The following is a 12,326-nucleotide window of genomic DNA, read 5'->3' as shown; positions in this document are numbered from 1 at the left end:
AAAGTGCAATGAACCAGAAGTCAAGTGACGTGGATTCTAGCTCTTCTGTTTAGTAGCCATGATTTAGGGTAAGGCTCATAATCTTTCTAAGCCTCTGTAGTGGAATGAAGTAATTTATTAGCCCCACAAGTGTTTTGGTAGCCTATAAAGACAGTATACAAATGTTGAACATTATTATTATGGCCAGAATAATTGTGTGTGTGTGTGTACATACACATTTATGTGATGCTTATGAGTTCTCTTTTGGGATCCTTGGGTTGCCAGACATTAAATCCCACCCTTTTATTTTTCTTCTTTGATTAATAGTAAATTTTTGATAAATAAAATTTCGATTTTACTATTTTTAATAGTAAAATTTTGATAAATTTTTGATTTCATGTAACTGTCATTTCATTTGCCAGTATTTTTTTTTTTTTTGGTAAACATTTTCCAGGGGTTATATTGAAATAATTATGTTTTCTCCACAAAACGTATCTGCAATTGATGAAATATCACTCTCTTTACTTCTAGGTAGCTGTTTGACTTTTTTCCAGCAATGCAAATGAGAAGGATTAAAATTTTCCATTAAAAATGTCAGTAAACTTTTATTGTTGAAAACTTAAGGAAAGAGTATGAAGCTGTTTTATTCAAATTGGTTATTTAATCGGAGAAAAAGGGCTCAAGCCCTAAATGCTCTGGTCCCTGTTGGTGACTTTATGCTAGTGAGGGATTGCTGTTTTCTGTGGTGAAAAGGAATTAATGTTTTCTCCATGTGAAATGGCCAAATGAAATCAACTATGAAGGAAATTTCTTTTCAGAAGCAAGACAGCTTATACAGCCCTCCTAGCATGTACTTTAGCCTATTGTCTCTACTTCCTAGTAATGCAGAAAAAAATTTTTTTTTCAGAAGAGAATTTACAGAGCTGAAAGTTCAAGGGAAAGTCTTGTCTTTCCACCTCTACTTATATTTTCCTGAATTACTCATTTGTCACCAACTCTAATGAGATATAAGGAGGTCTCAGACCCAGATGCAGAAGAGTGTAAAATGATGGTCGCCACGTCTTTGTTACTGCTGCTGGAGAAAGAAAATGTGACGTTACTTAGATTATTTCTATCCTCTTGTCTTCCAGGAGTAGAGAAGAGCCATGGAGTCTATGTGAACCCAGGCAATTATTAATTTTTGTTTTACTTGATTCTGGTGTGAACTCTTGGTGCTGAAGTAAGCAAATTATAGGAGACATTAATCAAGTAACAGTCATCTGAAAAAAAAAAGTTTTGAGTGCTTTAAGTCAGATTTTTAGTTTTGATGCTTTGTTATGAAAAAATCACCTAAGTGAAATCAGCAGTGAGATAAACATTAGCCCTTCTTAAAGCCGCTTTCCAACCTCAGTGACACAAATGAGAAGATTCATAGCAGCAGGGGACATTTGCTTTGCTTTGAAAATGTGCATCCACATTTTATTGATGTGGGATTTTTAAAGCTCCACTTAGGAATGATGAGGGCTTATTATAGGATTTATCTACCCCAGCCGTCTGGGTTGATAAAGCAAAAAGAAAAATTGAGATGGCTTTGGGGGGGGGGGCAGAAAAAAGCATTTCTTTCACATTGTTGTGTTTCCACTCTTTTAAATTTTTTAAAAACAATGAAATCTTGCCATTTGCAACTACATAGGTGGACCTAGAGGGTATTAGGCTATGTGAAATAAGTCAGAGAAAGACAAATATTGTATGATTTCACTTATCTGTGGAATATAAAGAAAAATAACAAATGATCAAATAAAACGGAAACAGACTCACAGATACAGAGGACAAACTATTGGTTATTAGAGTAGGAAGGAATTAGGGAGTGGAGGAAATAGGTAAAGGGGATTAAGAGGTATAAATGTCCAGTTATAACATAAATTAGTCATGGGGATGTAATATACAGCATATGGAATATGGTCAGTAATATTTTAATGACTACATATTTGTGTGGTGACAGATGGTAACTAGACATATTGTGGAGATCATTTCAATAATGTATAAACATATCGAATCACCAGGTTGTACACCTGAAACTGAAAGGATATTGTATGTCAATTATACTTCGATAAAAAATTTATGTTCAGCCAAAGATTTCTTACCACAGCACAATTTTACTAGAAGCTTAAGGCAGTTGCTGATGAAGAAACACAGCCAGTCAATGTGCCTTTATCTCTTCTACAAGTCAGTCTTAACTGTGGATTCTTACAAACCGTATGCTTTTATAGAAATACCTAGCATCATTAAGTGTCCTATGGGAATGTGAGCTATATTTTGAGAGATAGTAAAAACATTTTGTAAATTCCTCACCAGTGGAGCACATTAATAATTTAAAGTATCATTTGCTGATTTTATTCACACTCACAGACCTTTGACAGTGTTAACTGATTAGAGAAATGCAACACTATTTAAAAAGTGAAGAAATCTAACGACTCCCAAAGTTGAATTGGTGAAATGTGTTTTCTTTCGTTTCTTTTTCAGTGCTATATATGTGACTCCTACTCATATTTGGGTTCTTCATAAGGTCAGGAGTAAAAGCAGTAGTACCTCACAATTCCTAAGTTTAATATACTGCTAAATTCAGTGGTATCTGTTACAAATAGTTACTTCAGGAATCACTTACAATATCTTACTTTCAATGAACAGAACAGAAAATTAAATCATTGCTATCATATAAGTCATACACATTATGAAAATAATTCTTAATTCTTACTTTGGTATCATCTGCTTTATTTTGAAGTTATGGTACAGTGGGACCAGCGCCCACCCTTTTTTTAAAGAACTTAGTAGAGTTAATTTTATTGTGCTTTTCATCCTAGATTTTATCAGACATTGTCCAAAAAATAAGCCTCCAGTCATCTGTACTGCACCATTATCCCTGTCTGTTCAGTACTTTCTTGCTTCAACGCATTCTTAACTCTTCTTACCCCTTCTACACTGTCCTACTGTGTCACCAAAATCCACAGATTCATTTGTCTTCGTTCATTCACCAATTCACCAAATACTTATTGAGTTTCTATTCTGTGCCAGGCCCTGACACATATATTCTTAATTTCTTCCCACTGCTCTTCCCCACCCCCCATGTAATTAACATATGGTGTTAATATTAGTTCTAGGTATATAATATAATGATTCAGCCATTCTCTACATTACTCAGTGCTCATCATGGTAAATGTACTCTTAATCCCCCTTTTTCTACCCATATGCCCATCCACCTCTCCTCTGGTAACCATCAGTTTGTTCTCTGTATTTTAGAGTTTGTTTCTTTGTTTCTTTTGTGTGTTTGTTTGTTTTTTTTTGTTTGTTTGTTTCTTGAATTCCACCTATGAGTGAAATCATGCTGTATTTGATTTTCTCTTTTTCTTCTTGAACCAGCTTTCACCTTCTTTGCCTGAAGTATAATTTGGCTTCTCCTTTGACAACTTCCAGCAACTCTTTCTGGTGATAAATACGTGTTTCTTCTGAACCGTAGGGTTAGAGGTAGGACCCTTCTTGTTTTGTGTTACACCTTCAGACCATTATTCCATCACATTCTTATGAGAACCCCACTTCTTCAGTTCTCATGCCATTCTGATATAGCATTGAAGGTTTTCATTGAAGATTTTTATCTCACTGACTTGGGAATCTGCATGGATAATTCATTTGTTACCTTATCCTTTCAGTTTCTTGACCTTTATATCTATTGACTTTCTTCATCCCGTATTTAGCGTTCCAAACCTTGTAATCTAGACTGCCTCCAAATTCACTCATTACAGCATCTTTCTCTCTAAACACAAGTGCCTGTTATTTTAAATGCATTCTTGTTCATTTGTACTTTCTTTTCCATATCATTTGAACTTCTTTTTCTCTTTTGGCTTCATCCTAATTCATTAGCCCTGTCTTTCCTTCCTTCTGTATTCCCTGTCTTTGCTTCTCTCTCTATTCAGCTTAGAAACCTTGTTCCATCATTTTAGGAATTCTGATTTTCACATTCTGAATCCTCTTGCTCCTCTCTTTAGTCTGATCCCTTTCGTACCTTTCTGTTGTATTTGGGATAAAAGCCAAAATCCCTCATATGGCCTACAAGATCCTTCTATGTCTAGCCCCTTTCTCCCTCTCCTACCACATTTGCACCCTTCTCCTTGTTCTCAGGGCTTGTATCTTTTATTCTTCTCTCTCTGCTTTCCCACTTTAGGGCTACTGTACAAGCTGGAATGCCATTCTCCTCCCCATCTGCTCCTTACTCTCTTGGGCAAACTCTCTGGGCCCCCAAAACATAGATCAAAGCCTCATGTTACTTACCGTCATGGGATTATGTACCTTCTACACAACACTGTACACAGTTTATAATTAAATATTTATGAATTTTATTAATGACATTTCTATATGGAATCAAAGCTCAAGAGCTATAGAGAAGTATGTCTGTTTTGTTTTCTGTTATATCTTCATGCCTAACACACAGTACCTGGCACAAGGTGGGAATTAAATATTTAAGGGGTAGGAAAGAAGGGGGAGAAAGGAAGGAGGGGAAGATATAAAACTGGGGATGAGAGCACTCTGCAGAGTGATTTATTAGATATAATTGTGGAAAGCTGTTGTGGAACGCTGATACATTGTAGCAAAACACCATTAACTGAATACAGTAGGGTTCAACTGCCTAGGTTGGAATCCTGGTTCTATCCTCTCTAGCTATTACGACCTTGAAAAAGGCACTTAAACTCTCCAAACCTGTATTGTCTTCTATAAAAGTGAGATAATAATACCGAATATCTAGCTTCATGGATTATTGTGAGCATTTAATGAAACGATATCTGTAAAGTGGTTTGAGCACTTCAGAGTGTTCAGACAAAGTAATTGCTGCTGCTATCATTATTCTTATTGTTACAATAGCTATAGCTAGTCCCTATTCATAAAATAATGTGCTATTGGTGTATATCTTGTCAAAGAATTACCATGCATTGACAAAAAGAGCATAATGGGAAAAGAGAATATTTCTAGTGTAGATACTAGCATACATCTGTTTAGAAATTCTGTAAATTTAAATTTGCAGTAGTAGTGATTGTGTGATGCCTAAAGGAGTTTGTTGGGAGAGGATGGTAGAAGGTATGTATGTATATATGTGTGTAAGTTTTCACTGGTACTTCAGAAATGCTCCTCAGCTCAGGAGCTTTTAAATTAAAAACAAACAAACAACTTTTTTTTTTAATTTAAAAACATTTTTGGTAGTTGTATAACCGAGTGGGTGCTAATCTAGAATATCTTTGAAATCAAGAGAACCAGTGGACTCCTCAAATGAAAATCTGACTTCTTTGCTTAACCTCTAGGTAATCTTCCTTTGTACACTCCCTTTTTCTTCTAATCGTTTCATTCCTTTGGAGACTTATGCTTCTTACCCTCCTAAGAAACTATAACAAGATTTTCCATAAGCATCTTGGAAATGACAAAAAAGCTCTCTGTTGGGGAATAGAAGAAAGTGGGAAACTTGAAGATGCAGTCTTTGCCAGCACCTGAAGCACCTAATTGCTTTGCTTTCTTAAGGAAAATGGGTCTGTGGTAAAGTCATAATTTGTTCCTTCTTATTCTGAGTAAAAGTTTATTAGCTTGTGATTTAAGCAAACCATCTGGTCCTGCTGGCACTGCACGCTATCAAGCCTTGTGCTTTCTCTTAATATGTTACTGGAGGCAGTTAAGTCGCATACTTGAATCCCAGCTCTGGCCTGGGCTTTTTTTGTGTCTTGAAACATATGTTTTTGAAGATCATACTGTGACTTGGAACACATTTTTAAATGGTGGAGGATTTCTTCATTGTTTAGTGTGGCATATATCTCTTCATTTCTTCTTCTCAGCTTTCATTACCTTCATCTCTCAGTGACTGTACCTAAAACTGTGTAACTGCTGTGTGGTAGGCATGTAATGAAACAGATACCCAAATGGAGATAGTTGGATGTGTTCTCTGGGGTTGTGGAAAAGTAACAGAGTGTTTCAGTTTGACCTTGAAACTGTTTCCCTGGCTGGAGCCCAAGCACAAATGAGATAATTATTTGGAAATCCTGGCCTGTGGTACCATTCTAGCCTTAAATACAAAAATGCTTTAAAACTTACTTAGTTGTATCTATAATCTGAGGTAGGAATACCTAGGGGGTCTGGCACTAAAATGGTTGGGAAAATGAAGCAATCTTTAAGAAAATTACATTTTACTAGCAAGCAAAATTCTGTAAGTGGAAGTATGGAATGAAAGTTAAAACACGTCTGTAAACACAGCAGACTAGATGCTGGGAAAATAACTTCCACAGAAACAATTGAAGATGGTTGATAAAATATGTGCCATAAGTTGGAAAGAAAGTAAAATCTCAGGAGATGAATAGACAGGGAATTAAAATACAAGTACTTGATCAGCCATTAAACTTGAATATTAGCTGTTAAACTTGAACATCTTGGAAGAAAAAAGGTCCATGGCAGCCCAAAATGGAGACTCTAATAGACAACCAACTTCCCCACCCTTTTTATTTTTTTAAGCAGGCTCCTTGCCCAACATGGAGAGCCCAACATGGGGCATGAACTCATAACCCTGAGATCAAGCCCTGAGCTGAGATCAAGAGTTGGATACTTAAAATGACTGAACCATCCAGGCACCCCTCCCCACCCTTTTTAAAAGAGATCCATGGGGAAACTGGGTGGCTCAGTCAGTTAAGTGTTTGCCTACAGCTCAGGTCATGATCCCAGGGTCCTAGGATCTAGTTCCACATGGGGCTCCTTGCTCAGCTGGGAGTCTACTTCTCCCTCTCTCCTCCCCTGCTCATGTGTGTGTACTCTGCTCCCTCTCTCTCACACACACACAAATAAAAAAAATAAAAGGGATCCACAGTGCCCAAAATTGGTCCTTTGAAAACATTAAGAAAATTGGCTTTTGGTGATACTAAAAGAGAAAAAAAAAAAGCAGAGTGAACAAATTTTGAAGTGATAAAGGACTTGTAACAAGTCCTGCAAGTATGAAAAAGATACAAGGATGTGTTGCCAGTACATTTGAAATTTAGACTAAATGAACAAATGCAAAATAATAATGGAATTCAGCAAGACTAGCTACATGTGAAAAGAAAACCTGAAACAATGAGTCAGTAATAAAATTTTTCTTACAGATTTCAAGCCTGGAGAGTTATAATGGTGACTTTTTAAATAAACATAAAAAGAACAAATAATTTCAGTCTTACAGAAGCAATTCCAGAAAATAAAAAAGAACAATTAATCACAAACATATTTTATAAGATTAACATAACTTCATATCAAAACTTGACAAAGTTAATACAGAAAAGGAAAAGTTTAGGCCTATCTCAACCATGAACATAAATGCAAAAATTCCTAAATGAAATACTGCCAATTTAAAGTTAGTGTATGTGATGAAAAAATGTTCAAAATCATTAGCCATGAGGGAAATTCAAATCAAAACCACCTTGAGATACCACCTTACACCAGTTAGAATGGCAAAAATTGACAAGGGAGGAAACAACAAATGTTGGAGAGGATGTGGAGAAAGGGGATCCCTCTTACACTTGGTGGGAATGCAAGTTGGTACAGCCACTCTGGAAAACAGTGTGGAGGTCCCTTAAAAAGTTAAAAATTGAACTACCCTGTGATCCAGCAATTGCACTACTGGGTATTTACCCCAAAGATACAGACGTAGTGAAGAGAAGGGCCATATGCACCCCAATGTTCATAGCCGCATTGTCCACAATAGCTAAACTGTGGAAGGAGCAGAGATGCCCTTCAACAGATGACTGGATTAAGAAGTTGTGGTCCACATATACAATGGAATATTACTCAGCTATCAGAAAGAACGATTACCCAACATTTGCAGCGACATGGACAGCACTGGAGGAGATTTGCTAAGTGAAATAAGTCAAGCAGAGAAAGACAATTATCATGTGGTTTCACTCATTTGTGGAACATAAGAAATAGGAAGATTGGTAGGAGAAGGAAGGGAAGAATGAAGGGGGTTAAACAGAAGGAGGAATGAACCATGAGAGACTATGGACTCTGGGAAACAAACTGGAGGTTTCAGAGGGGAGGGGGTGGGGGATTGGGATAGCCCAGTGATGGGTATTAAGGAGGGCACATATTGCATGGTACACTGGGTGTTATATGCAAATAATGAATCATGGAATATTGCATCAAAAACTGGGGATGTACTGTATGGTGACTAATAAAACAAAAATTATTAAAAAAAATAAAGTTAGTGTATGTGAAAGAGAAATATAAGCATGAAGACATTTTAGGCCTATTCCAGGAGTTAAGATTGGTGTCTTTAGAATATTAATCACTATAGTCTGCCACATTAAAAGATGATATGACCATCTCAAGAAATGTAGAAACATTAATTTCTTTAACTCGTAGTAGAAGGAAATTTCTTTTTTTTTTTTTTTAAGCTTTTATTTAGGTGCCTAAGTGGCTCAGCCAGTTAAGCATCTGCTTTTGGCCCAGATCATTGTCTCAGGGTCCTAGGGTTGAGCCCCACTTTGGGCTGAGACATTGGATGTCCCTATGGAGAAAAATGAGACTTGTTCCCTACCTCACACCATACACAAAAAAGCAATTCCAGGTAGTTTAAAGATTAGATGTCAAACACAATACTTAATACTCTTGGATAACTTCTCAGTTAGGTATTGTATAACAATCACAAAATAACACAAATTGTGATGATTAATTTTAATGGTCAACTTGCTTGGGCCACAGGGTGCCTAGATATTTGGTCAAACTTTATTTTAGGTGTTTTCGTGAGGGTGTTTTGGATGAGATTGACATTTAAATCAATACACTTGAGTAAATCAGATTGCCCTCTGTAATGTGAGTGGCCCTCATCCTGTTCTATTCAGGCTTTTCAGTTGATTCCCCTCCCCTGACTAAGAGTAAATCCTGCTTGATTGTGTTTGAACTGGGATGTTGGGTTTTGCCTGCTTTTGGACCCTAATTGAAACACTGAGTCATGAGTCTTGAATCTGCCAGTCTTTGGACCAAAACTTCACAATTGCCTCTCTTGCGTCTCAAGCTTGCCCATTCAGTTTGCAGATCTTGACACTTGTCAGATTCAATAACCACATGAGCCAGTTACCTATAATATATATGTTATATGTATGAGATATATATCAATATATATGTTTTCAAATTTATATTGTATATAATTTTATAAAATATATATTTTAATATATAATATATGTAATGTATTTTATATATTAATGTAAGTGCTATAGGATATGTTATATTAATATAACTATATTAATGTAACAATTTTATTTATTTGTTTATTTATTTATTTATTGGTTAGGTTTCCCCAGAGAAGCACAACTAATCAGATATATGTTGAATACAGTGTGTGCATGTATGTGTGTGTTTGCATATGCATGCATATACAGGCATACCTTGGAGACATTGCCAGTTTGGTTCCAGACCACTATAATAAAGCAAATATGGCAATAAAGTGAATCAAATGAATTTTTTGGTTCGGTTTCCTAGTGCATATATGTATAAAAGTTATGTTAAGGTATATTGTAGTTTATTAGGTGTGCAATAGCATTATGATTCTAAAAAAAACAATATACATGCCTTAATTAAAAAATACTTTATTGCTGAAAAATGCTAACTAGCATCCGTGCTTTCAGCAAGTTATAATATTTTTGCTGGTAGAGGTTCTTAGTTAAATGTCGATGGCTGTGACTGATCTGGGTGGTGGTTGCTGAAGGTGGGGTGGCTGTAGCAATTTCTCTATTCTCATTTTTTGGGTGGTGTTTAACAAGTATTTAGGACCTTTATTAAGAGGTGCTTGCTGTTTGTTGACTTTTTTGAAAAAAATCAAGTTGTAAACTTTTATTACAAATAAAAATGAGGCTTTTAAAAATCTCATCTTGACCAGATATGAAATAACTTAAAAACCCTTAAATGTGTATTAAGAAAAACCAGGCTTTTTTTTTTTTAACATATTTGTCATTACTAAAAAGAGATGTCTTTAGGCAAAAATAATAATAACCCCGTGCTGCGTAGATAATGCAGATAGTTCTAGTTATTTCGTTAATGGGCAAAAGACAAGCACTTAAGATCTTCAACTCCGATCTTTTATTAATTTCTTATTCCTGGAATATCATTTTCGTTTCTTCTTATTGGATAACTAAACCAGATGATGGTAGAGAATTGGTAAAACAGTATTTGCTCAGCCCTGCCCTAGTCGGAAGTTGGGGGGTTGGGGCAAATGAATTCTTTGCTGGTGGATCAGCTGCTTTTGTCTCTTTGCCACTTTGTTGTTTGGGGTTTTCCCAGCATATGTGTCAGTAATTGAAGTTGTGGAAGTACCGATGTTGAGGTGGCTGCTTACCTTGGGTCTCATCTCAATTTTCCTTAACTTCTTTATTGCTGTGTTCTCTATGCTGTCTCTGGCAAGGAGGCCCTGCAGAATTGTTTTCTGTGACCCTGATACGTATTCTGTCTCACTGGTCTACCTTGTCCTTCTGAATTCTGGCTGTCAGCACCTTCTAGCACTACTCCCTGTACAAGCAGGTTAGAAGGCTGTGGTTGATGCCCCCAGGGTCTCCACATGTAATAAGATGGGAATTGTTCCCTGCAGTAAGTCCAGGCTGGCCTTGGAAGCACTGTCTAATCCCTCATTCTTTTGCCCACTCTAACTATTTTGGCAATTCTGCTAGTAATTGCATGGAGGACCCATGTGCCATGGATAGTGCCTATAATGGTTATGGTTTGCTGCATATTTACTGCCTTGTACTGGAGCTTCACCAGCTCCTAAACCATTTGCTACCTCCTCACCCTTTCCCCCCTTCAACAACATCATATTCCATAGTCCCTCCATCTCCCACACTGTGAAGGAACTTCTTGGAGTTATTCTTCTTTATGACAGTCAGATGTACAAGTACATCTTCCTTGGTGTATTTCTGCTGATGAAACCATATCCATATCTTCCATTGAACTGTTCTTCTGTTCCCCAAATCTTCTTAACACTTGCTAGCAGGCACCCTGGTGTGAGGCTGCCACCACCAACTGTGGGGTTAGGCTTGGTGTCAGCAGTGCTGTGACAGGGGCCGGGGTTGAGTGACTGGAAGGTCTCCACTTCACTGCTCATGATTGTAGTGATGGTGATGGGGCCGGTTTAGGCAGCTGCAGCTCCTCCAGGTGTGATGGTAACTAGACTAGTTGGTGGGTCTACTCATGGCTTTTTGAGGTCTGCTCTCCATGCCCACTACCTATTAGAATTTCTTCAGATATGAAAACAATAAAGGCGCCTAGGTGGATCAGGCAGTTAAGCATCTGCCTTTGGCTCAGGTCATGATCCCAGGGTCCTGGGGTCAAGCCCTACGTCGAGCTCCCTGCTTAGTGGGGAATCTACTTCACTCTCCCTCTGCGCCCAACCCTCACTCATGCTTTCTCTGTCTCTCTTTCTCAAATGAATAAATAAAATCTTAGAACAATGAAAGTTGCCACATCAACTCTTTCTTTCACAATTTCTCTGTAGCATATGATGCTGTTTGATAGCATTTTATCCACAGTAGAACTTCTTTCTTGAGTTGGAGTCAATCTTTCCAAATCTGCTACTGCTTTATCCAGTAAGTTTATATAATGTTCTGAATCCTTTGTTGTCATTTCAGCTGTCTTCATGGCATATTCAGAAGAAGTAGATTACATCTCAAGAAACCACTTTCTTTGCTCATTTGAAAGAAGCAACTCCTCATCTGTTCAAATTTTGTCATGGGATTTCAACAATTAAGTCACATCCTCAGGCTCCACTTCTAATTCTAGTTGTCTTGGTATTTCCACTACATCTACAGTTCCTTCCTTCACTGAAGTCTTGAACCCCTCAAAGTCATCCAGGAGGATTGGAATCCATTTCTTCCAAACTCGTGTTCAGATCAATATTTTTGCCTCTTCCCATGAATCACAAATGTTCTTACTGGCATCTGGAATGGTGAATTTTTTCCAGAAGGTATTCAGTTTACTTGGCCCAGACCCATCAGAGGAATCCCTGTCTGTGGCATCTGTAGCCTTTTTGAAATGTATTTCTTAAATAATAAGACTTAAAATCTGAAATGACTTCTTCTTGCTTCGTGGGCTACAGAATGAATGTTGGGTTAGGCATGAAAACAATGATAATCTCATTGTACATCTCCATCAGAGCTCTTCCAGTGAACAGGTGAATTGTCAGTGAGCAATTATATTTTGAAAGGATTCTTTTTTTTTTCTGAGCAGTAGGTCTCAACAGTGGACCTAAAATATTTAGTAGACCATATTGTAAAATGATCTGCTGTTATCTAGGCCTTGTTGTTCCATTTATAGAGTACAGGCAAAGTAGACTTAGC

The 12,326-nt window shown here is 37.1% G+C and overlaps 1 protein-coding gene and 1 pseudogene across 12 annotated transcripts in view; one reads left to right on the top strand and one right to left on the bottom strand.

Annotated features, from left to right (window-relative positions):
- The window catches only part of ERC1 (ELKS/RAB6-interacting/CAST family member 1), a 536,559-nt gene that overhangs the window by 270,639 nt on the left and 253,594 nt on the right, over positions 1 to 12,326 (top strand). The window lies entirely within an intron of this gene.
- On the bottom strand, positions 10,122 to 11,095 carry LOC105234709 (annotated as a pseudogene).

This window comes from Ailuropoda melanoleuca, chromosome 16 (genome assembly GCF_002007445.2).
Source record: "Ailuropoda melanoleuca isolate Jingjing chromosome 16, ASM200744v2, whole genome shotgun sequence".
NCBI lineage: Eukaryota > Metazoa > Chordata > Mammalia > Carnivora > Ursidae > Ailuropoda > Ailuropoda melanoleuca.
The sequence above is the reverse complement of the archived record's forward strand: the minus strand, read 5'-3'. Positions and strand labels throughout refer to the sequence as shown.